Source organism: Pinus tabuliformis, chromosome X (genome assembly GCF_031772625.1).
Source record: "Pinus tabuliformis cultivar Carrire ecotype Pingquan chromosome X, CPIR1, whole genome shotgun sequence".
Lineage (NCBI taxonomy): Eukaryota > Viridiplantae > Streptophyta > Pinopsida > Pinales > Pinaceae > Pinus > Pinus tabuliformis.
The window spans coordinates 1,081,517,951-1,081,542,713 of record NC_142308.1 but is presented as its reverse complement, the minus strand read 5'-3'; the positions used below and the strand labels follow the sequence as shown (position 1 = coordinate 1,081,542,713).

At 35.7% G+C, this 24,763-nt stretch overlaps 1 pseudogene; it reads left to right on the top strand.

The window, feature by feature from the left end:
- The first annotated feature begins 5,279 nt into the window (after positions 1-5,279).
- On the top strand, positions 5,280-24,419 carry LOC149143580 (uncharacterized; annotated as a pseudogene).
- The last annotated feature ends 344 nt before the right edge of the window (positions 24,420-24,763 follow it).

The following is a 24,763-nucleotide window of genomic DNA, read 5'->3' as shown; positions in this document are numbered from 1 at the left end:
GAAAACCATTGGATCTAGGTGGTAAGCATTACTTGTAACAATGATAGGTTTTGTAGGCTTCATGCATATTTGTTCCTCAAACTCATAGATAATAAACTAAATATTTGGTCAATTTAGTCAATAATTTAGCCTATAAGTAGAAATCCCTTGTTCATATTTTTAAACAACCAATTTCGACTATCATAGAGATATACAAGGAGTTAATTTTTGTTCTTTATTTGTATTATATAATTGAAAATAAATAAATTCTATGCCTCTAATTTTGGAGAGTTGAGGGAGAGGGGGTGAGACAGATGATCCCTAGCCGCCTCAAGCCTTGTTTCATGCCTTCCCTTCTTTCAATCTAACATGGTTCTCTATAGTGCAAGTGTTGTTGTGGATGGGGAGTTCGTGGAGGCCTCTCATTGGAGCATTGGATTCAAGCATTTTTTTTATTTTTGTTGATTTTTTCCGCTACATGTGCTCTTCTACAGGGTTTCTTACTTAGGGTTTCGTTGTTGCCCTATGGTCACTGATCATGTGGGTGCCATTGAGGTTTTGGGCTTTATGGCCCTGTTTATTGTTGCATGGTTCTAGATTTTTATTGTCAATTGTGGGTTCTGCTTTCCTTCACTCTGTTGTGCTCGTTAGTGCTGGTTCAAGTGTCATCGTTGTTTATTTCATATTTTGTGGCCTTGCTTCTTGTCGCCCAATCTTGGGCATAATGTTTCGGCTACCAGGGTGACCTGTGCCTTGGTCCTAGTTTTTCTTTCTAAGGATGTTAATTTGTCCTTTTTTGTTGGATATTTTCTGTCGGGGTTTTTAAATCCTACTCTTTAATGTTTGGTGGCCTATCGATGGGTTCATTTTTGCAACCCCTAGGTTTTCATTTTCTATTTATTGATTTAGGTTTTCTTGATGGCTCTTCGTGTTGGAATTATGACTAATGTGTTGTCCTTGATGGAAACCTACTTAATAAAAATGTTGACGTGATGGTTATGAAAATTCTAAAAGAGAGAAAGGACAAAGGAATATCAGTTCAAAGACAAAGGGATTATAAAGGTGAATTTTAGGAAAGTACACGTAGGTCCTATGAAGAGAAGTTGCGTACATATGTAGGTATGATGAAGAGAAGTCGCATACAGTTTCTGCGCCATGGTATTATGAATACCAGGGGTCTTTACCATGGTATTGGCCCATAGTAATGAGTGTGATAACAAATTTTGGATCCTGTCAAACAATACCATCAGTGTTACTAAGGGATTGGCTTAAGGTATTGGCTAAGGCTCATACTATATAAGGAGATGGAGATCAAAGTGTTAGGTGTGCATGTGATGGTTTATTTATGAATAACTTGCTCTGAAATAAGTGTACACCAGGGAGCATGGAGATGGATTAGAAATAATAGATATAAAATGACCACATATTGGATAATTTGTTTAGGGTTAGATAGATTTGTGATGATGATATTATGATGTTTTTTGTAACAATTTGTATGCCAAGATTTGGGTTTGACATATGTTGTGTTGTGCAGCGAGGGTATGATTAAGTTCTTACAGATCTGTATGTTGGTTTTCCACTGAGAAGTTGCGTACATACACGAATCTTCATCTGACTAGTCCCGTATATATTCTGCAGTATGGACAAATATGTACAAAGGTGTGGTGAACAATAATTGTGTACATACACGGAAGTGCTTTATAAGAGTCACGTACATTTGCTAGGGTTTTGTAATATGAGTTTAATGATGTATGATCAGTTTTGTTATGTTTGTTGTTGTATGTCAATGAATTCTCTCTTATGATAATCTTTGTTTGACATTTCTTATTGGGTCGAATTGTTTATGGAATGGTATGTTGACTAGAGATGATGCTACTATGTGATGATTTGTATCTGGTTCAATGAACTATGATGGGTTCAGTATGTGATTCAGTGATTGGTATAGTGTGACAATGATTTCGACTCAAATGTTCATTATTTTAATATTTGTACATAGGTCATCTTAAGGAGAAGCATGTACATATGTGGGTATGACTCAGAACAGTAGCATATATATTCTGACATATGGTTGATAAGGATTCGCAGTAGCAGCAGTTGGTTTCTATGATGTGTAACAGTGTTTGGCTTATTTATGAGTAGTTGTGCATTGATATGATCTATCCTAGTTTAGTTTTATTTGATTTATTTAAGGATTCAGTTGGTTCAGTGATTGGTTTCAAGATTTTTTATTTGGTATTGGGCTTAAATGGTGGTAGTGGGTCCAGTCTGAAAATATGATGAAAAGTGGTATGCTAATTTGATGTTGTGAGTTAGGTGGATCTAATATGAAATCTTATGAAACGTGTTCCACATAGGTGTTGAGGGTTAGAGCCTTTAGTGAGGGAGTTGAATTTTCCTTCTAGTGGTAGTTGGTAAACCTGATCATGGGGTTGGAGCTCCCTTCCGGTGGGTGTGGGTAAATGAGATCAGGGGGTTCGAGCTCCATTCCAGTGGGTGCTGGAGAATGAGAGAAGGTTGTAGCCTTCTACAATTGGGTGCCTACGTATTGGTATGAGTATGCACCAATACAACATTGTAAGATGTTTTCTTTTATAATAAAATATGAAGACAGAGACGATGACAACATTGGTTTTCTCCCACATTGGGTTTCCACCTAAAAATCTTGGTGTCCTTATGTGTTGATGTGTTTCTTATGTGTGATGGTTTATTTTGTTCTTACTACTCATGGTTATTTTTTAATTAAAGGCTAACAAAGTAATTATACATTGTTTAAAGTAGAACAAATGATTAAATATATGAAAGGTTAGTTAATTGTATATACGTGGTTTTCCTTCATCATAGTCATGTACATATACTTGTTAACTTAATGATAGTAGCATACAGAAATCTGAACAAGATATTGAAAGGTTTAAGTGAGCTTTAAAAATATTGAGTTCAACCCCCCCAGTATTTTTCCCAACAATTGGTATCAGAGCAGGTCACTTCAGTTGAAGCTTAACCGCTTGGAATGGATCAAGGATGATGGGAAAGAATAAGATAGCTAGAAGGAATGAGTCAGAAAATGGTGGTAGTGATAGTGATATATCAAATGCAGTGACAGTTATAGATGTCAACATATTTTCAGTCTTGGGAGCACCCCAGTTTCTATTGATCAAGAATGAAGAAGACGGTAACAAAGAATTATCAAGTATGGGTTCTTGTTCTAATTGTGGTCCATTTCCTTGTCTATGTAATAATGATGTTAGCTAAGATGACAATGGATCAACTGAAGATCTTAAAAATAAATTTGAGAAGCTAGAAAATAATGAACTTCAATAGAGAATTATGAGAATGGCGAGCGAGAGTGCTAGGGTTTCACAGGTAGGATAGCGGGATTGGGAGTGGAATCTATGATCAGGCCCAAGGAAAGAGTGAACGTTGATTTCAGGGATGCAAAGTCTAGATCTTGGCAGTTTCTTTCCTCCGGTTGGGCTTCTGTTGTATTGCCTGTGGTGGGTGGGTGACCCATACGCTGGATTTCAGGGTACCAAATGCATCTTGAGGCAGATGAATAGGACCCTGCGGAGGCCATTATGACAAGAGCTACCAATGATAAAAAATTAAAAATTAAAAATAAATAAATAAATAATTGTGGATTCGAATAATACAACCCTTCAGGAATGGATTTGAGCTAATGGGAAAGGAGGCAGATGATGGGTATCTATAGACCTAGACTTTACATCACACCATAACAACATGCTCCTACGTTGTTACAACAGATCTGCATTGGTTGGAGTGTTCACAATCAAAAACCCTCTGATTTTCCCAAACCCTTAGTATTTTTGGCCTGCCGATAGAGGTATGGGGGAAGGGGGTTTAATGCAAACATGATTGCATGAAGATACAAATTGGGGCTTCCACACTGTGGCACTAGGCCTGCTAGACACCGAGGCAACAATCAATCTCCTTTTTCTACTGGAGAACCACACATATACATGATCTCCATTGACTAAAACAGAGCACTTGTCGAGACAGGCTATCATGGGGTTAGCTCCTGTCATGCACCCACACAACAATCATAATACACATTCTTTATTGCAATACGGAGCACCTAGAGTTGCATGGCATAACAAACTCCAGATAGATATAGACCCCCCATAGTTGGTAAATTCTTATCATTTTCAAATTATTAGTAAAACCCCTTCGGGGATGTCTTTTCTGGTTTGGGTTCTTGTAACATATTGTGTATTGCATCTGAAGTATATCATCTCCCAACATATTGGATATCCTGTCGGATTACAACATTTTATATTTGGGGGCAGAGCACTACAAGACCCCAGACCCTTGAAGAACTACAATATTATATCAATGTCTACTATAACACACAACATGAGGTTGCGAGGTGGCGTTGCGGCCTCTAGTAAAACAAAACATACAGGGGGAGGCATTGGATGTAATTCAAAAAAAAACAATGAAACACAATAGAAGCACATAAATGGAGGACTTTCTTTAAAGAATATCCTACAAGGAAAAATCACACCTTCAGTGACATCAAAGCAAGTCGGAACTGAACCCAGTCCATATATTATGGAGCAACTAAATTATATCCCAGAATTAAACATAGATATACCAAAAACATTTGAATCACAAGCCATTATTTGTCGATTCAATTATTTCTGGCCAAAACCTGTTGAGCTCTTTCATTGGATTTTCACAAACTGGATTGTTCACTATGAAATTCACCTATGTTCCAAGGGGTTCTTCATTGTCAAATTCCATTCATCAGAGGCAAGAGACATTATACTACAGGAAGGACCATGGTTCTGGGGATCCACGGGCCTCTTCATCACACCTTGGTTTCCGGAATTTGATGCTAATACTATGGTTGTTTCTAAGATGCGAGTATGGGTTCGGTTGCACAATATCCCATTATATTTTTGGGACCAATAGATCCTTGTTGGTATCGGCAACTCCATTGGGAGATATATTAAAACAGACACATAAATACTGGAGGAAAGAGTGTTCACTTTTTCTCATATTAGTTGGAAGTAGATCTCAGCAAAGGCTTACCGGATCGCATACTACTGAAACACAAACAATGGAGCTGGGCACAGATACTAGATTATGAAAACACAGCCTTTAGATGCAGAATTTGCAGGCAAACAGGACACCTACAAAATACGTGCCCAAAAGCCAAAAAAGATATTCGAAGAAAGAAGAAAACAGGGAAACAACCCAAGGGTTGGAAATTTCCCCCCCAAGACTCTAATGAGGAGGAGGAAGTGGTTGTGGAAGATCCCATACCCAATGAGAACAATCAGATGGACAAAGAACCAGAAGTACAGGAGATAATTCCACAAGATCCTATGGAATTACAACCGACAAAGATTCCAAATGCAATGGATTCTAATGGGTCAAAACAACTACATACATCAAACAATTTTGGTTCTGATAAGGACAATCCTCAACTTGATGATGTTAATTCGCTTGCACTTGTATCTACAATGTCGTCTCAAGGGGAGTGGCGTAAGTTTGAGAAGAAGAAAGGGGGAAAAACATGATTTCCCCCCATTGTACATTAGTTTTCTTTCTTTAAACTTCTAATCAGCGGTCATTGACTTGCCGATGTAATGCGCCTCAACATATGAAACATGTAATTTTTTTCATTAATAAAATTATGATTTTTCCTTGGGAAAAAAATACAATTAATCAACTAAACTTGCACTCATGGGTAAAAGTAAAAGTAAGCATTCTAAATAGAAAACAGATTCAAAATTGAAGGCCCTAGAAGCATAAAAACCAGGCAAGACAGAAACAATAGACAATGAAGGTGTACCTTGTAGAAATTTTGAATAATATGACACATATTCACAGAGATTATCCTGATTATACACTTATAAGCAGAACATGCATAATACATAACCTCCTCTACGTTGATCATCAATTTACAGAAGCAAAAACATTCATAGGCGCACATAGAAGCATCAATCACACATATCAACACAGTATTTTCCCGGGGAAAGCATCTCGCTAAAAACCCCAACTATCTGTATATTATATTGATTGAATCATGTAACAATACATAGTACAATACTCATCCCAAGTACTCAGTACTATCTCCTCATGCTACACATAATACAGCTCAGATCTGATCTCCAAATCTCCCCCGCTGCTTGCCTGCCTCCACAGCGCAATACCTGCTCAAGAATAAATGAGAATGGTTTACCAAACTCGTATTTAACCTCCAAAGAATCACTCACATTGGGAAAGATGTGAGCAGAGGCTATAATACTTGTTATTGGCCAATTCATTGGCATACTCAATCCCTTTGATTGTGCAAATCCTCTTGCACAACTATAGTCACAACTGATAGCAATCTGATCCTCTAACACCTGTCCCTCATGAACTGAACATGCACTGACATGAAACTGAGTTAACTGATGTATTCTATAGTTGCATTATGAGTTAATAATTAGTTTAACAACTCACCATTATTCTATTTGCAGTTAGACTAATTACAACTAGTTTAACCAAGTCAAACTGAACACAACTCCATTAAATCCACAATCAACTCCACCAAACTCAACTGATTGAGTTCTAACTGAAGTCATGCATGCAACAACTCAACTGACTCATAAGAAAAACTTATTTCCTTCTGACAGCTGCATGTTCCACATCTGTAGCTCAAACGGAAGTGCTCCAAGAGAATAAGATCAAGTTTATAGTCCAAATATTATTATGAGACAATAATATTTGACTTTTCTATTTTTGACAGCCAGTCTAAAAATAGACTTTGATCACTCCTGCTGTGATCACTCCTGCTGTGATCACTCCTGTTGTGATCACTCCTGCTGTGATCACTCTTGCTATGATCATCCCTGTTGTGGTCACTCCTGCTATGATCATCCCTGCTGGGATCCAAAAATAGAACTTGCGCCATAATTTGCCTGCGGGCCCACTTAGTGAAGGAAACTCCTTTTCACTAAGCTCCATCATCTTGTTGCATTCTCAACAAGCATTTCTTGTTGCAGACTTTTCAACATGCCTATGATAAGAAATGATAATTATCAACAATGGAAAGAAAAGATAATTCTAATCTAATGAACCTTGATGTTTGGTATTTAGTATGCAATGGCTTCTCTAAAATTCCTCCATCAGATGAAGAAGTGAAAAATAATAGTAAGACATTAAGTGAAATCATTAATAGCATACCTAATTCAACATTAAATAGGGTTATGCATTATGAAACTACAAAGGAGGTATGCGATAAGCTATAGTAAATCCATGAAGAAAAACCAAAGAAAGGTTGTTCATCAGGAGAACTATCAAGTAATCTTATTTCTAATAATATGTCAAAATATGAACATGATGGAGTTACTAATTCAGAAGAAGACAGGTTAGAAGAAATTTTTAATCTTAGACTTGATCTTTCTTTGAAAATGGTTATCAATATTAAAGATAAGTTGTAGGCATATGATAACAGGGATCATATTAAATCAGTAAATGTTGGAGTAGAATCTAAGCAATATTGTGAAGGCCTTGAAGCAGAGATTGTCTCTCTAAAATCAAATCTTGAAAATTCAAACAAGAAAAATGAAGAACTACTTCAAGCATTTGAAGAACAAGAGAATGGGTTGAAGGAAGAAATTATCAACTTAAAGGAGAAAATGGAAGAAGGAAGAAAGGTTGAAGAAGGAATGAGAAAGCAGTATCTTGAAAAGGAAAATCAATACCAAAGAATGGAGGTTGAGGTAAACATTCTAAAAGGTAAATTAGAAGAAAAGGATAAACATTTGAGATTTCAAGATAGTACTAAGATTTTGGATAACATTCTTAGTAGTCAAAGGTATCCTTCCATTAAATATGGTCTTGGTTTTCATGAAACTGTTAAAGGAAAATCTAGTTCACAAGCTAGTGAAAAGGAATCTAAAGGGTAACAATGCAAAACCTAAAGTGCTCAATAAAGAGATAAGAAGTCAACCTGATCAACAAACAAGGAAAGTAAATCTTCAAAGGAAATCATCTGCTCCTAACTATAGAAGTGTTAATCGATTCTCTCCTCTGATCAATAATGTTGAATGCTTTATATGTCATAATTATGGACATGTTGCAGCCAATTGTAGAAGCAGATTATTTCAAGCAAGGAGTCATCTCACAAGAAGTACATCAGCTCCTAGGTACTCAGGTTTCTTCAAGGGATATTGTTTTACTTGCAACATATTTGGTCACAAAGCTATTGATTTCAATAAAAGGAATATGAAACAAAAATATTATGATTCCTATGCTCTCTTTTTTGGTCATATAAGATGTTATGTTTGTAACAAGTTTGGGCATGTAGCAAAATAATGCAGGAAAAAATCAATGAATCTCCATAGACAACATGGAAATCAATCAGATAAGAATATTGATAGACCTGAAAATGATGAATCCTCCAACATTTCTCATAATAAGCAGAAAGAAGAAGAACAGATAAGGTGTGGTCTTGCTCTCTACTCGTTTGAAGATGAAGATGAATGGTACATAGACAATGGATTCTCTCATCACATGATTGGAGATAAGAGTAAGATGGAGTCTCTTAGGAAAAACCAATATGGTAAGGTTATTCTTGGAAATAGTGCTCCAGAAAAAGTTCTGGGAAAAGGTAGATATGGAATTAATAAACATAGAAGATCAGTTGATACTTTATTAGTTCAATGGATAAAGCATAATATTCTAAGTGTAGGGAAAATGGCGAATAAATGAAATCTATAGTGTTTACATCAACCAAATGCAATGTCATAGATGAAGAAATTGGAAAGGTCATAGCAAGAGGATATAGAAATCCAGACAAATTATATGTGTTTAAAGAGATAAAGTCTCGCAGAAATGAGGAGGATAGTTCCTCTTCTTTGGATGTAGATTAAAAGAATATTGTCTCTACTACAGTACATTATTTACTCATAGTGACTACAGAAGTGATGTGAGGTACATGACCTCATGAGGAGCAAAAGATGATTATCATGTCCTCATGATCAATGATGTATGATATCAGGGGGAGAAATACATATGTATATCTTGATGATGATTCCCATGTTGATTTTATATTCATGTTTCTTATATTACAGACAGTGCATCTGATGTAGTAACAGTGAAACCGGAACATACAATATAGGCTCAGGGGGAGTTGTGGCTATGAAATTTCAGCACTTTACTTTCTGTATGCATATCTCATGAAGGACAGTCGCATATATACATGAGTTTTGGTCTAGATAGCCGCGTATGTTTATCTGAGATAAAGAAATTGTGGGAAAAACTCAGGGAGAAGTTTTGATATGTTTCAGTTAGTTATTATTCGACTTTCAGGTTCTGACATTGGTTGGTTATAGTTTGTTGATGTTCAGATACTACTTAGAAGAAATATTGTCTTATGATGGTTATGAGTTGCTACAATATGATATTGTTGCTTTGGTTATTTTGAAGGCTTTACTGATTGATGAACATGATATGATCAAACCTGACAGTGAATAGTTGGCTCAAGTTCAAGGGGAGTGTTTGTTATGCTTCTAATAGTGCATTGTTGGCATTATGATTTCTTGAGAATTCCTTGTTGCATGATGATGTTCATGATAAGTATATATATCATTGATGATGTGTATTTGTTGTTGTTGAAGACACATATGATGTTGTTATTCTATCATTAGTGATGATAAAGTCTTGGATAAAGTTGCACTTAGTGGAGTTAATTCTACATGAAGAGGATATGCATGTCATGGTCCTTATTGACATTAGTTGATGATGATGAGTTTCACTCACTACTTATATGTTGTTGTCATTATGTCTTCAATGATGCATAAGTTGCATATGGTGCAGTTATGGATGATGCCTATAGTGTTGTTCTTGGTTCTCACATATGTTACATGTACATGATATGCTACACATGGTATGTTGCTTGAGGATTATGGTTCTTCGTATATAAAGCATGTTGATCTTGATGATATGAGATCAAGGAGATGGGATACTAACAAATCTTGATTGTACAATCTCATGCTATGATTGGTTGATGATGATGAATTCTTACATATTGTTATCTCTATGTCATGGGATATCAATAAATTGCAAATAGGAATCTTATGGACATGGAAAATTTTAGGGGCTAATGTTCGCCCAGTGGGCTAATTTTCCATGATTTTTCCACAAAAAAGATTCGCCAATTTCCAATTTTATAAAAGACGATTCGCCCAAATTTTAGAATATAAAATTATTTTACCTTAAAAATCGCCAACATTATATAGAGACTATATATAAAATAATTATAAATTTGAATAATTTTACAAATATATCAATAAACATTTATAATTTGCATATTAGGGATTAGTGAGATTCGCCAATGTTTTAAACTTCAAGAAAATTTTCCATCCTTAAAATTTTCCTTGCTTATGGATGATCATTTGACTTGCCTATGGTGTGATGATTCTTCTTGATACACTTGATTGATGTTGAAGGTTATCCTTATCTTTGATAGATGCATATGATGACATCATGATCCAAGAGAATGGTATTGTTTCCTATGTGGAAAAGGCAAGATACATGAAGATAAGAGGATGGTTATTGATATACTATTGCTACAACTACTGGGTGATTGATGATGTTGAAGGTTAATGCTACATTTCCCTATCTTACTTTATGATTCATGAAAATATATGTTTTTGAGTTGCAAAAGATCTATATGTCTTTGATGTAGATGGATTAGGGCCCCTCCTCCAAAGGGAAAGAGAAAATTGACCTCGATGAGGTCAAGGGGATGAGCTGATAACAGATCTCTAAGGGAAAATCTTATGTTGTTGCTACAATTTGGTAATGTTGCATACTTGGTCACAGGTTTATGATATTGAAGCTACATTGTCTTATCTTTCATATTGATGATAAGGATGTGCATGTTACTATTCATATTGTTGTTATCTATGTTGCAAGATCCTTTGATAACTATTATGGTCTTGCTACCACATAGTTGAGGTCCTTGTATTTGGTGTTGATCATAAATGTCATATGTGTCTCTTGATGTAAAGGTCATGTAAAGACCCTGTTATGAAACCAGCTCAAGAAAAGATAGAAAAGAAAGATCAACGCCTTAGAATTCAGCCTCTTCGAGGGCGCAACCTCCTTTACATTACATAAATGAACAATTCTTGGATGATACAAATGAAAAAACTCCTTTCTATATATAGGAGTCTAAGGAGTCACAATATAATCCAACCGACCTAACAATAATAATATAAAGCCACAAAAATAACAATAGAGGGATTCTATGGGGCACAGAAATAACAATATGGGGGTAATAGGGGCACAACAATATAAATAAGGGGTATAACTACAATAGTAATGGGGTAATCACTAGTATTATAGGGACCCAACATGCCCCTCTCCTTCAAAAAAGTGTTGTCCTCAACGCTTGAGCAGTTCTGGATACTTCTGCATAAAATTCTCATCCTCCCATGTGGAATCTTCAGCGGATAAGTTCTTCCACTTGATAAGATACTCTGAAATTGATCGATTTCGTAGCTGTCGAGTTCTTGTTTCTGTGACTGCTTCCGGTTCCAATATAATTTTTCCTTCCTCGTCAAGTTCTGGCAATATTGTTTGAACTGGGAGCTTGTCGCCTATAACCTTCTTTAAACATGAAACATGGAAAACTGGGTGCAATCGAGAAGCTGCAGGAAGCTCCAATTTGTATGCCATAGTACCAATCTTTTCCAACACCTTGTACGGACCATAATACTTTGGTGATAATTTATTATCCTTCTTAGCTTGCTTTAGGGACATTTGCTTATATGGTTGTAGCCGTAGGAATACCCAATCACCTACATCAAAACTTCTTTCACTGCGATGTTGATCTGCCTGTTGTTTCATTCTATTTTGTGCCAACACGAGGTTATCCTTTAAGAGTTGGAGGACTTGTTGTTGATGTTCGATGTGATGTTCCACTGCCTGAACCTTAGAATTTTCTCTTAAATATGATGTGATTGATGGTGGTTGATACCCATAAAGTGCCATAAATGGGGTCATTTTTGTTGTTGTATGGAAGGAAGTGTTATACCACCATTCAGCCAGAGGCAACCATTTGACCCATTGTGTCTGTTTATCAGATACAAAGCAACGAAGATATCCTTCCAAACATTTGTTTACTATCTCAGTTTGCCCATCAGATTGAGGATGATAAGATGAGCTATGAGCTAACTGAGTACCAAGACAAGAAAATAATTTTGTCCAAAAATTTCCAGTGAAAATGGGATCTCTGTCACTTACAATAATCTTTGGGTTTCCATGTAGCTTTTGAACTGTTTCCATAAATGCAGTAGAAACTGTACTGGCTTTAAATGGATGTGATAATGCACAAAAGTGTGCATACTTGGTAAGTCTGTCAACTACCACCATGATGACACTCTTTCCCTCAGACTTGGGTAAACCTGTGATAAAATCCATTGAAACCTCCTCCCAACGTTGGCTTGGAATGGATAAAGGTTGTAATAGATCCGGTGTCTTAATTGTTTCAACTTTATTTTGTTGGCAAACCAAACATTCCGCCACAAACTTTTGAATATCTGATTTAAGGCCATCCCAAAAAAATTCCTTCTTAACCCTGTGGTAAGTTTTTAAAAATCCTGAGTGCCCTCCTAAGGGAGAAGTGTGCAATTCCATAAGAATCTTTTGTTTTAGCTGGGAATTCTTACAGAGGTATAAGCGATCTTTGTACCATAACGAATCATTTTGCCAGCTAAATGTATCAGAAGTACTGGAATCTTGTTGTAGCTTTCGAATAAGTGCCCACACTTCTTCGTCATTCTTCCATTCCTCCTTTGCTTCGTTTATCCAATCTGGTTGGATAATAGAAATGGCACACAACAATGCTTCCACATCCTCATCCTTTCTTGAGAGTGCATCTGCCACCACATTTTGCTTCCCTTTTTTGTAGATGATTTCAAAGTCATAACCCAACATCTTTGTGACCCACTTTTGTTGCTCTTCAGAGGATAATCTTTGTTCTAAAAAGTATTTAAGGCTATCATGATCCGTTTTTACCTTGAAGTGTCTTCCCATTAGGTAGGGTCGCCATTTCTTAAGTGCATGGAGTATTGCCAACATTTCCTTCTCATAAATAGCTTTGCTTAAAAACTTTCCCTTGATTGGACGACTTTCAAAAGCAATGGGTCTTTCATCTTGCATTAGAACAGCACCAATTCCATTTCCTGAAGCATCACATTCCACAATAAAGGTTTTTGTGAAGTCCGGTGTAGCTAAGACCGGTGCTTGGCACATTGCCTCTTTAAGATGTTTAAAGGCCTTTGTTGCTTCCGGAGTCCATGAAAATGAATCTTTTTTCAATAATGTTGTTAGAGGTGCTGCTATTCTCCCATAATTCTTAACGAACTTGCGATAATACCCTGTCAACCCAAGAAATCCTCGCAGATGCTTTATGGATGTGGGGATTTTCCATTCCTTAATGGCTTTAATTTTGCTAGGGTCTACCTTAACTCCTTCATGAGATACAATATGACCCAAATATTCCACCTCCTGGACTCCAAAGAAACATTTGGATCTTTTTGCATATAATTGTTTCTCCTCCAATAGTTGTAGCACCTTGTCAACATGTTCAACATGATCCTTCCAAGACTTGTTGTAGATTAGTATATCATCAAAAAATACTAACACAAATTTTCTAAGGAATGGTTTGAAAATTGAATTCATCAAACCTTGAAATGTTGAAGGTGCATTGGTAAGGCCAAAAGGCATGACCAAAAATTCATAATGACCCTCATGAGTTCTAAATGCCGTTTTCGGAATGTCTTCAATCTTCATTCTGATTTGATGATATCCCGAACGAAGATCCAACTTGGTGAAGTAAATTGATCCATGCAATTCATCCAGTAATTCATCAATGACAGGAATGGGGAACTTATCTTTAATAGTGAGCTTGTTGAGCTCCCTATAATCTGGACACATGCGCCATGATCCATCCTTCTTGTGCACCAATACTACTGGAGCTGAGAAAGAACTTTGACTCGGTTGAATTATACCAGCCTCTAGCATTTCTGCAACCATACGTTCAATTTCACTTTTTTGGACATATGGATATTTGTACGGCCTGATGTTTGGAGGAACACTTCCTGGAATCAGATGAATAGCATGATCATGATCACGCATAGGTGGGAGACCTTTGGGAGTCTCAAATACCTTGGAATGATTGTCCAGGACTTTTTGGAGATCTGGAGAAATAGATGATTCCAATGTGGAAACATCTAGCGAACATAATTGTGCAATTACACCTCTTTGCTCCTTTTTTAGAAGCTTTGTCATGCCATTAGAGCTGATTATCTTTCCTGGTTTCCCTGCAATACCCCTTAATTCAACTTCCTTTCCTTCCACAGAAAATTTCATGAAAAGTTCTTGAAAATTAAAAGCTATTGTACCCAAGGATTGTAGCCATTGGACTCCTAGTACAACATCAGCACCTCCCATTGGAATGGAAAGCATTGGGCTAGTCAATACATATTCTCCCATGATAGCTTGATATTATGGCACTTTCAAGAACAATTTATTGTTCCTCCATTTGCAATCATCACTTGACACTCTGGTGCTGGATATAGGAAGCAATTCAATTCTTTTGCTACCCTACAATGAATAAAATTGTGGGTGCTTCCTGAATCAATCAACACTATTACCTTTTTCTTCTTGATTTGTCCTTCTATCTTGATGGTTTTAGGAGTGGTAATTCCCGCCAATGCATTACAAGATATGGTCGGATTTATTTGTTCTTCATCTAGGCTTTGTTCCTGGAATATATCCTCTTCTTTTGACTTTTCTTGCTCATTTTCTTCTTCCTCTTCACAATCTATGTAGAATAATTTCTTCTCAGCACACTTATGACCTTTTGTGTATTTTCTATCACAATTGTAACAAAGCCCTTTTGCTCTTTTTTCTTCCAATTGTTGTGGTGTCAACCTTGTAGGTTGTGGAAGACTATGGGCAACAACACTTCCGTCTTTATAGTTGTGAATGGTATGCTTCCTAGTTGCCATAATTTTGTTTTCCATTTTTCTTGCTAACCTGAATGCCTTCTCTAATGAATCAGGTTCCCAAAGGCGCACATCATGTTGGATATTATCCTTTAAAGACCCTATGAACACATCAATCCTATGCTCCTCTGGAATATCTTTTACCCTTATGTTCAATTTTTGGAACTCCTCAATGTGCTCCATTATTGAACCATTTTGTTTGAAACTTATCAATTGGCTAAAAAAAGTGTTTCTTTTTGTATCCTCATAATGTGCTATCAATTCTTCCGTAAAAATTGCCCAAGTGATAAATTGTTTACGAGAACAAAGCCATTGATACCATACAAACTGATTTGGTTCCAAATATAAAGTTGCTATACGTACCTTTTGTGTGTTTTGCACATTATTGAGATCGAAGAATTGCTCCATCTGTAATATCCATGTGGCGGGATCCTTGCCATCAAACCTCCTCATATCGATTTTTGGAATGTGGTGATTCTTCGATCCAACATTAGCATCTATGGAATCATGATTAACATTTCTTTTCTTCTCACCATGAGTTTCCTTTACTACCTTTTCACCATTAGTAAGTATTTCTTGTAGAAAATTAGTCAAATCTGTCTTCAAATCTGCCACGCCTGTCTTCAATTTTGTGTTCAAATCTATCTTCAAATTGTCCATCTTAGCTTCCATGTCATTCATCTTAGCTTCCACGCCATTTATCTTAGCTTCCACACCATTTATATTAGCATCTGTTAACTTTTGTGAGCGTGACATTTGTTGCACTTGTTCTTGTAATTTTGATATATCATGTAGCATTTCTTCCTCTTCTTCATGAGTCATGCTAGAGCTTTCAGGTTCCTTACTAGGTGTTTGCATTTTCTTTCCTCGGGGCATCAGTTACCGATAATAATGCTCTACTATGCCCTTTGAATTCCTTCAAAATAAATTTTCAAACCAAGCTTAAGCAAAAATTTAAAAAAAATCTACACACCTTTTTTCACTTTATAGGAGCTCGATATTGCCTCTGATGTATCTCTGTACTTTGCAATCATCTAGTTCTAAACTTGTGACCTGTAATAGCTCTTTGTGTCCTCTTTCCAATGCCACAAGTCTGACCCAAATTGGATTCTCCAAGGAAGAGTTATGCGAAATCTCCCATAGTGACTTGATTATATACTAGTTCAGTAGAGCTAACTTGTACAGCATTCCGAGAGTCACTGTTTATACCTTTGGATCTGAAAAACACCCACAAGAAACTACAGTCCGTCCTCTTTCTGTAACTTCTTACGAAACTTCAATCCGATCCCCAGAGAGAAAGTTATGACGATTTTCCCCAGGTCACCTATTTTGAATGTAATTCAGGAGTCTGCAAAAAGACCAACTTCCTCAAATCATATCTCCGAAAATATCACGCAAAAAGCTCTGAAATTCGGACCCAAGGTTCAGCGCGATTTCTTCTCAAATGGGTTTTTTTTTGCGACTTCTGAAACGTCACAGAAAAAAAATTATAGCGAAAATGCCACGATGACCTGTTTGGAGCAGCGAAACCCTAGAATCCAAAGCTCTGATACCAAATGTTATGAAACCAGCTCAAGAAAATATAGAAAAGAAAGATCAACGCCTTAGAATTAAGCCTCTTCAAGGGGGAAACCTCCTTTACATTACATAAATGAACAATTCTTGGATGATGCAAATGACAAAACCTCCTTTCTATATATAGGAGTCTAAGGAGTCACAATATAATCCAGCCGACCTAACAATAATAATATAAAGCCACAAAAATAACAAGAGGGATTCTATGGGGCACAGAAATAACAATATGGGGGTAATAGGGGCACAACAATATAAATAAGGGGTATAACTACAATCGTAATGGGGTAATCACTAGTATTATAGGGACCCAACAGACCCATGATGTATAAATTTTAATATTCAACCATGTTTGGACTATTGGGGTCAAGTCAATTATGTATGTAATCCCATTTTCGGCATTTGATGTAATGTTGAATCAAATATGTAACCCCACTGTATTAGGTGATTGATGTAAGCATGAGTCCTTGGTAATAGGAAAGGTCATACTTGGTTAAGTCATAGAATCATGCACTTCATTGAAAATCTTCCAGAAGATTCAACCTATGCTCAGGGGGAGCATTTTCAGTATTCATATTCAGCATATTAGACCTACAATGATCCTCTCTATAAAGGGAGAAAGAAGTCTTCATTCAGCATTGGTCAGCCCTTTGCCCTTGATGTCAAAGGGGGAGAGTAGCTTGGTGTTTGGAGAAGAATGCTTGGAGAGAATATTGGTATGCTTACAAATGTTTTTGATGGTGACCAAACACCAAAGTGGTTGCCATCAAGTCCAAAGGGGGAGATTGTTGGGAGTGTGACTAATGTGTTATCCTTGATGGCAACCTACTTGATAAAGATGTCAACATGATGGTTATGCAGATGCTAAAAGAGAGAATGGACAAAGGAATATCAGTTCAGAGACAGAGAGATGATAAAGGTGAAGTTTAGGAAAGTATATGTTGGTCCTGTGAAGAGAAGTCGTGTACATACGCAAGTATGATGAAGAGAAATCGCATACAATTTCTGCACCATGGTATTATGAATACCAGGGGTATTTACCATGGTATTAGTCCATAGTAATGAGTGTGAAACCAGATATTTGATCCCGTCAAAAAATACCATTGGAATTACTAAGGTATTGGCTAAGGCTCATACTATATAAGGAAATGGAGATCAAAGTGTTAGGTGTGCATGTGATAGATTATTTATGAATAACTTGATTTGAAATAGGTGTGCACCAGGGAGCATGGAGATGGATCAGATCTAATAGATGTGAAATTACCACATATTGGATAAGTTGTTTAAGGTTTGATAGACATGTGATGATGATATTATGATGTGTGTTTGTAATAGTTTGTATGTCGAGATTTAGGTTTGACAGATGTTGTGTTGTGCAGCTAGGATATGATTCAGTGATTACATATCGGTATGTTGGTTTTCCATTTAGAAGTCGCGTACATATGCGGATCTTCTTCTTACTAGTCGTGTATATATTATGCAGTATGGCCAGATCTGTATGCAGGAGTGGTGAATGATAAGCGTGTAGATACATGGAAGTGATTTATAAGAGTCACATACATCTGATAGGGTTTTGCAGTATGAGTTGTTAATGATGTCTGATCACTTATGTTATGTTTGTTGTTGTCTATCGATGAAGTCTCTCTTATGATAATTTGTGTTTGACAATTCTAGTTGGGTTGAATTGTTTATGGAATGATACATTGACTAGAAATGATGCTAGTGTGTGATGATTTGTATCTAGTTCAGTGATATGTGATGGGTTCAGTATGTGATTCATTGATTGATTCAGTGTGACAATGATATAGACTTAGTTGTTCAGTGTTTTAATATCTATACACAGGTCCTCTTAAGGAGAAGCACGTACATACGCAGGTATGACTCAGAATAGTAGCGTATATATTATGACATATGGTTGATCAGGGTTTACAGTAGCAGCAGTTCGTTTCTGTGAGGAGTAACAGTGTTTAGCTTATTAATGAGTAGTTGTGCATTGATATGATCTATCATGGTTTAGTTTGATTTGATTTCTTTGAGGATTCAGTTGGTTGAGTGATTGAGTATGATTATTGGTTTCAGAATTATTATTTGGTATTGGGCTTAAATGATGGCAGTGGGTCCAGTCTGAAAATATGATGAGAAGTGTCATACAGGTTTGATGTTGTGAGTCAGGTGGATCGAGTATGAAATATTATGAAACGTGGTCCACAAAGGTGTTGATGGTTGGAGCCTTCATTGAGGGAGTCGAAGCTTCCTTCCAGTGGTATCTGGTAAATTTGATCAGGGGGTTGGAGCTCCCTTCCTGTGGATGCCAGTAAACGAGGTCAAGGGGTTGGAGCTCCCTTCTGGTGGGTGCCAGTAAACGAGATTAGGGGGTTGGAGCTCCCTTCTAGTGGGTGTTGGAAAAAGGGAGAAGATTGTAGCCTTTTGCAGCTGGGTGCCTGTGTATTGGTATGAGTCTGTGCCAGTACAAGATTGTAAGATTTTTTCCTTCATAATAAAAGACGAAGACATATGACTACAGCAATGGTTGTCTCCCACATTGGGTTTCCACCTAAAAATCTTGGTGTCCTCATGTGTTAATGTGGTTCTTATGTGTGATGGTTTATTATGTGCTAACTGCTCATGTTTACTGTATAATTAAGACTAATGAAATAATGATACACTAGTTAAAGTAGAACAAATGATGAAATATATGAAAAGTTAGTTTCACTGTATATTCGTAGTTTTCCTTCATCATAGTCAAATATATACACTAGTTTACTTAATGAAAGTGGAGTACAAAAATCTCAATAAAATTGAAAAGCTTAAGGTTTTTAAAACACTGATTCCCCCCACCCCGAGTATTTTTCCCAACACCTCAGGATCTTTTCAAATGGAAAATGTTATTTCTTCAATTTATTTTTCTTTTATAATACATTCCACACATATGAAAAATGTAATTTTCTTCTTTTCTCATAAATTACGGGTTATTTTTTTTTAAAAACAAAACAAAACAAAACAAAAAATTATAAAAATATCTTTGTAAAAAACTAACTACATTTAAATTATTATAACTTTATATTTATATTAACCATTGTGTGACCATGAATCAAAATCATTACTAACTATACAACAAACTAAATTATAATCTTCTATAAAAAATAAAATATAAAATAGGATAACATAATTTTATTTATCTAATATATTATATTAATGATGAAACTCATATATTTAGATAATTGTAAAGTTTATTTTGTCATTTATAAGATTGTTTTCTTTATGTTTTCTTTTATGTTGAAATGGTTTTAGAAGACAAATAAGAAAACGAAGAGTGAAATGTAAATATTATAATGATTAATTCTGGTCAAATATTATTATATCTTAATAATAGTAAGATTACTTTTCAACTCCTTTGAATTTGAGTCATCATTTTCAATTTACACATCACGCAAATATCAATCCTTACTTTACTAGGTAATTTAACATTTAGGAATTGGCCCAAAGCCTTGTGAACTTGGACTCCTTTAAAAGCATGAGATGGTATGGTATTCACTTTCTCAAGGACTTGTTCTTAATATGTTTCTATCCTCCGAAGTGTAATAATCGAACCTTTTATCATTCAGTTACAAACAACCTTCTTGATTTTGTTTTTATTTGGATTTGCAAATTGTCAAGGCATCTTTTAAAGAACTTGTAACAATTATCTTTGATCCTATGCCTAAGTCCACCTTGGAATTTTAAAAAAATAGTGTGACCTTAATGTGACCTTAATTTGTCAACCAAGGTATCATACAAGCATTTCTTACAATATTTCCGCTATGTTCATGCCAAATGTACACATTTATGGTACTTCTCCTGGAGTTAAGTGGATATGTGTGGATATGTGTTTATTCTTTTCCATTAATGGTTGTTTTCACATTAAACTCTGATATCAATTTTTTTCCCTCACTTTTAGATTATTAGTGTTACGGCATATCTCTCTTACTTGGTTGTAAAGTGCATTTCACTTTTTTCGCTGAAATTGTTTCAGTTGCCAAACAAGAAAAAATATGATCCAAATAATATTAATAAAATCAAATGCAATAAAAAAATCTAAAAATAGAATTTTAAAAGTTTATGTTGCTATTATTGCTCTTGTAATGTTTTTTTGAATAATCACTTCTGGAAAATTCAGTAACCTATTTGATTCTCATAGGCGGTAAAAGAGGATCAATTAATTTGATTATTTAAATGTCATGTGGGAAAAAACATATAAAAGTGACATTGAATAATTAAATTAAAAAAATTGTTATCAATTGATTATGGGAGAAAATTTTGAAAATTCTATAAAGCCACTTTATATTATTTAATTCAGTTGGAGAAGGCAAAAAAAGTTAAAGAAGAGGTAAGGGGAAAAAGTTTTAAAAGAGAGGCCCGTGGTATTTTGGCATTGATTATTTTGCTAAATTCGTTTTGGTGAGCTCATGGAGCTTTTGAGTAAAAGGCAAAAACCCTAGTAAGGATTAGCTTTGGTGGTGAAACATATCCACCTTAGTTGATCAAGATTGGTTTCAGTAGTGAAACACATCCACCCTAGCTAGTCACCAAAAGAGAAATCATCCAGATTATGAATAGGTGCTTATTGTCGAGCATCCATTCCATTATCATATCATGGTACAACTAAAGATCGAGAAATTTGGAAGATCATATTTTTACCAACAATTCGCAGAAACCAAGGAGGTCGATTTTATTATTTTTATACAAATTTTGGAGGTATGGGTGAACCATTACAATCTGATTCTATTGCTCAAGCTCAGTGTTATTCCTATCATCCAATAATGTGAATAATAGCTTAGTTGTAGCATTCAAAGGAGGATGAATCAGCTCATTTATAGCAATTATAAAAGTTATTTCATCATTGTGATCTACATAGCAAAATTTATGCCATTAACCAAGTTCCTAGAAGTTGATTTGGTACTTAGAAAAAGGTTTACCAAATTGTAATTTTCATGGTCGAATTAATAAATTAGATTCCAATTGACTCAGTTTGTTGTTGAGAAATTTTTGTTATATATTGGCTATGATATCACTGTGTTAGAAGGGTTTCTCCACAAATTGTTGTGTTAATATTCATTGGTTTATGTGTTGTATTGTCTTACTTACATGCAAAGTATTTAATGAAATGTTTTCCTGCAAAGTTTTTGACAAAATGTCGGAATGGTAAAAACTAAAGAATTGCAAGTTTATTCCAGTAAGGGACAATAGAGTGGTATCAGAGTTGTGCATCCTGCCAGCCTGAGGGGCCTGAGGGGTTTTTATTTTGAGAAATGCTCTCAATCACTTGGAGCGAGAATTAGTTCTCCCAGTGAAAAAGATGAACACAATTACCATGCAAGAGTGCTTGCCAGAATTCTTGCAAATCTTTGAAAACCATAACAAGAACCTAACAAATGTGTTAGAGCATGTTGGAGCATTGGCAGTTGAATTATCAGTGGATACCAACCCAACGAATTATTAGAGTGCAAGAAATCATGGAGGTCAGAAAGCAGTGAAGGGAAAATAAGATTGTATATCCGAAGATGATAGAGCAACAGTTGAAGACCAAGAAATCAGCCTTACCAACAAAATTGTTGAACATAATCCCAACAATAAAGAAGTTCTCTCGTGCAAAACAAGTGGGGTGCATGCAATATCTACTTTCTGTCAAAATTCACTAGAAAATGATGTTCAAAATTCCATGTCCAACAATGACACTACACAAAGCAACAAAGTATAGTACATGTTACAGATGCAAGGGGGACAACTCTTGGTGTTTCAAAGTTTGAAGGTGAAAATTATGGTCAAACTACCAAGGACAAATTTGGAGAGGTTGCACCTGTTGAAGATAAACAAGGTGGAGAAAGAGCATCTATGTCATTATGCATTGATCACAAAAACTTAATGCAACTTGGAAAAGTTGAGCCAGTAGAGCAATTAGCAAATAATATAATAACCATTAGTGGCTGCAAAAGTGGCCTAACATTTTCAACCACAAATGATTCAACATCATTTTTGGTTAATGATTGTAGTCAAAAGCCATCTATTTCATTTCTTGATAAAGAAATGAACACCACATTTACATTAATGAGAATAACAATTGAGAGAACAGATGATTGGGAGATTTATGACATGTTATTAGAATTTGATTATAAAGTGGCATTTGGTTCTTATGGTGACTTGTATAGAGGCACTTACCATGGTCAAGATATTGCTATTAAAATTCTTAAGTCTAAATGTTTAGATGCATATTTGTTGCATGAATTTGCATGTTGACATAAGAATGTGGTTCAATTTATTTGTGTTTTCACAAGGCTAACATATTTGTGCATTGTAATAAGTTTATGTATGTGGTAGTGTCTATGGTTATCTGCATGGCTCTTCTTAAGGAGTAGCATAATCTGGGGCTTTCTCAACAACTTGCATGGTGTCATAAACTAAACATTCATGCTAATATTATTAATTTACTTTGAGTCAAATGGAGAAATTCAAGTTGGCTAGTTTAGGTTTGCAAATGTGGCATCATGTTCAAGAGGTTTCTCAAGGAAGGAGGCCAATAACTAATCCCTTCAATGATGAGGTAAAATATTCCTGTCATGGTGTTCATTAGAAAAAAATTGAGGTAAAACATGTGCCTCAAAACAAAAATGTACAACAAAAATCAATTTTATAAGAACCAATAGGATTCAATATGATGATGTCAACAGTGGGGGATGATTCACCATTTTTGGAGTACAAAAAAAAAAAAAAAAATCTCATATTTTCAACTTATCTCCCTATGATTTTACTCAAATTTTAATCAGGAGCACTCGTTGGATGTTGAATTTAGTTTTACATCCAAGGAGTACCCATGTTACATATTTTTGATGGACCCTACTACATGAAAAATGTGATTGTGATCGCGTTTTTCATGTATTTCACATTTTTCGTGTAGTAGGGCCCATTGAAAGTATGCAACATGGGTACTCCTTGGATGCAAAATTAAATTTCACATCCAACAAATGCTCCTGCTCAAGATTTGAATAACATCATAGGGAGATAAGTTGAAAGTACGAGTTGCAAAAATAGTTTTTTCTTTTTTCCCTCGAAAACTTGATGAAGTAATCTAATCTTATTTTATTATTTCCACTATTATATTATAATTTTCCTTAGTAGGTCCATTTTAGACCTCAAATTTTTTGTAATGTCAGTTCGAAGGATGGTGTAGGGAGCATTAGGAAACGCTACTATAGTGACTTTAGGTATTGGCAGTTGATACCAGGGAGTTGTGACGAAGCTCCTATCAAAGAAAACCATTTTTCAGTGTTTTGTTTCTCGTTAGGGGGAGAAAAACTATGCGTCAACATTATTTCCTAAACGCCCCAAGGAACTCAAGCAAATTCAAAATTTGGGAATATCATCTTGGGACTAGAACTTAGATGAACAGCATTCTACTTACCCTACTTTGTTCCCACAAGCATGGATGGTATATGACGGTGAGCCAAATATAGAGCTAAAAATCACTTGCCGACAAATTTCTCCTTTATTTCTCACAACTACAATGAGAGTAGTTTACTAGTAGTTGTATTCTCTTACATGCATAAAAATACAAGGAAAACTACTGCGAATGTCAGTATTCTTTTCACTTGGACTATTTCAATTGGTGTAAAGTCAGAGTTTTTTGGTTGTCATGTCAATTCTTCAATGATGACAAAAGATGGAGTGCAAGTGGTGCTTCTTTATCATAGGACAATGAAGGATCTTCCTCCAATGACATTTTCCCTAGCATCCCAGCAAACAAGTGATGTTAGTGTGTTTGTATTCCCTTGCTTTTCAATTTCAGGAAGCAACTCCAAGTTCTGAGCGAGAGACATGAGGTCTCAAATTAAAGAGCATGGGTCTTTTGATGAAAATACTTGCGGCACACCTTCGCCTCCTTCAAAATAGGGGACTTCAATTGGTGTTGTTTTTGCAACTTTGATAGTAGTTCCAGCTCATGAAAAGATGATTGTTACATTTGCATTAGCATGGGACAATCCAGAAGTCAAATTTCCTAGTGGAAAATCATATTAAAGATGTTATTAAAAAATGTATCTCGTTGATGGAAGTGCACCAACAAATCCTGTTCGGGATGCCCTCATTGAGCATCAAAATTGGGAGTAAACTATAGAAAGTTCGCAAAGTCCTATACTACGAGATGATAAACT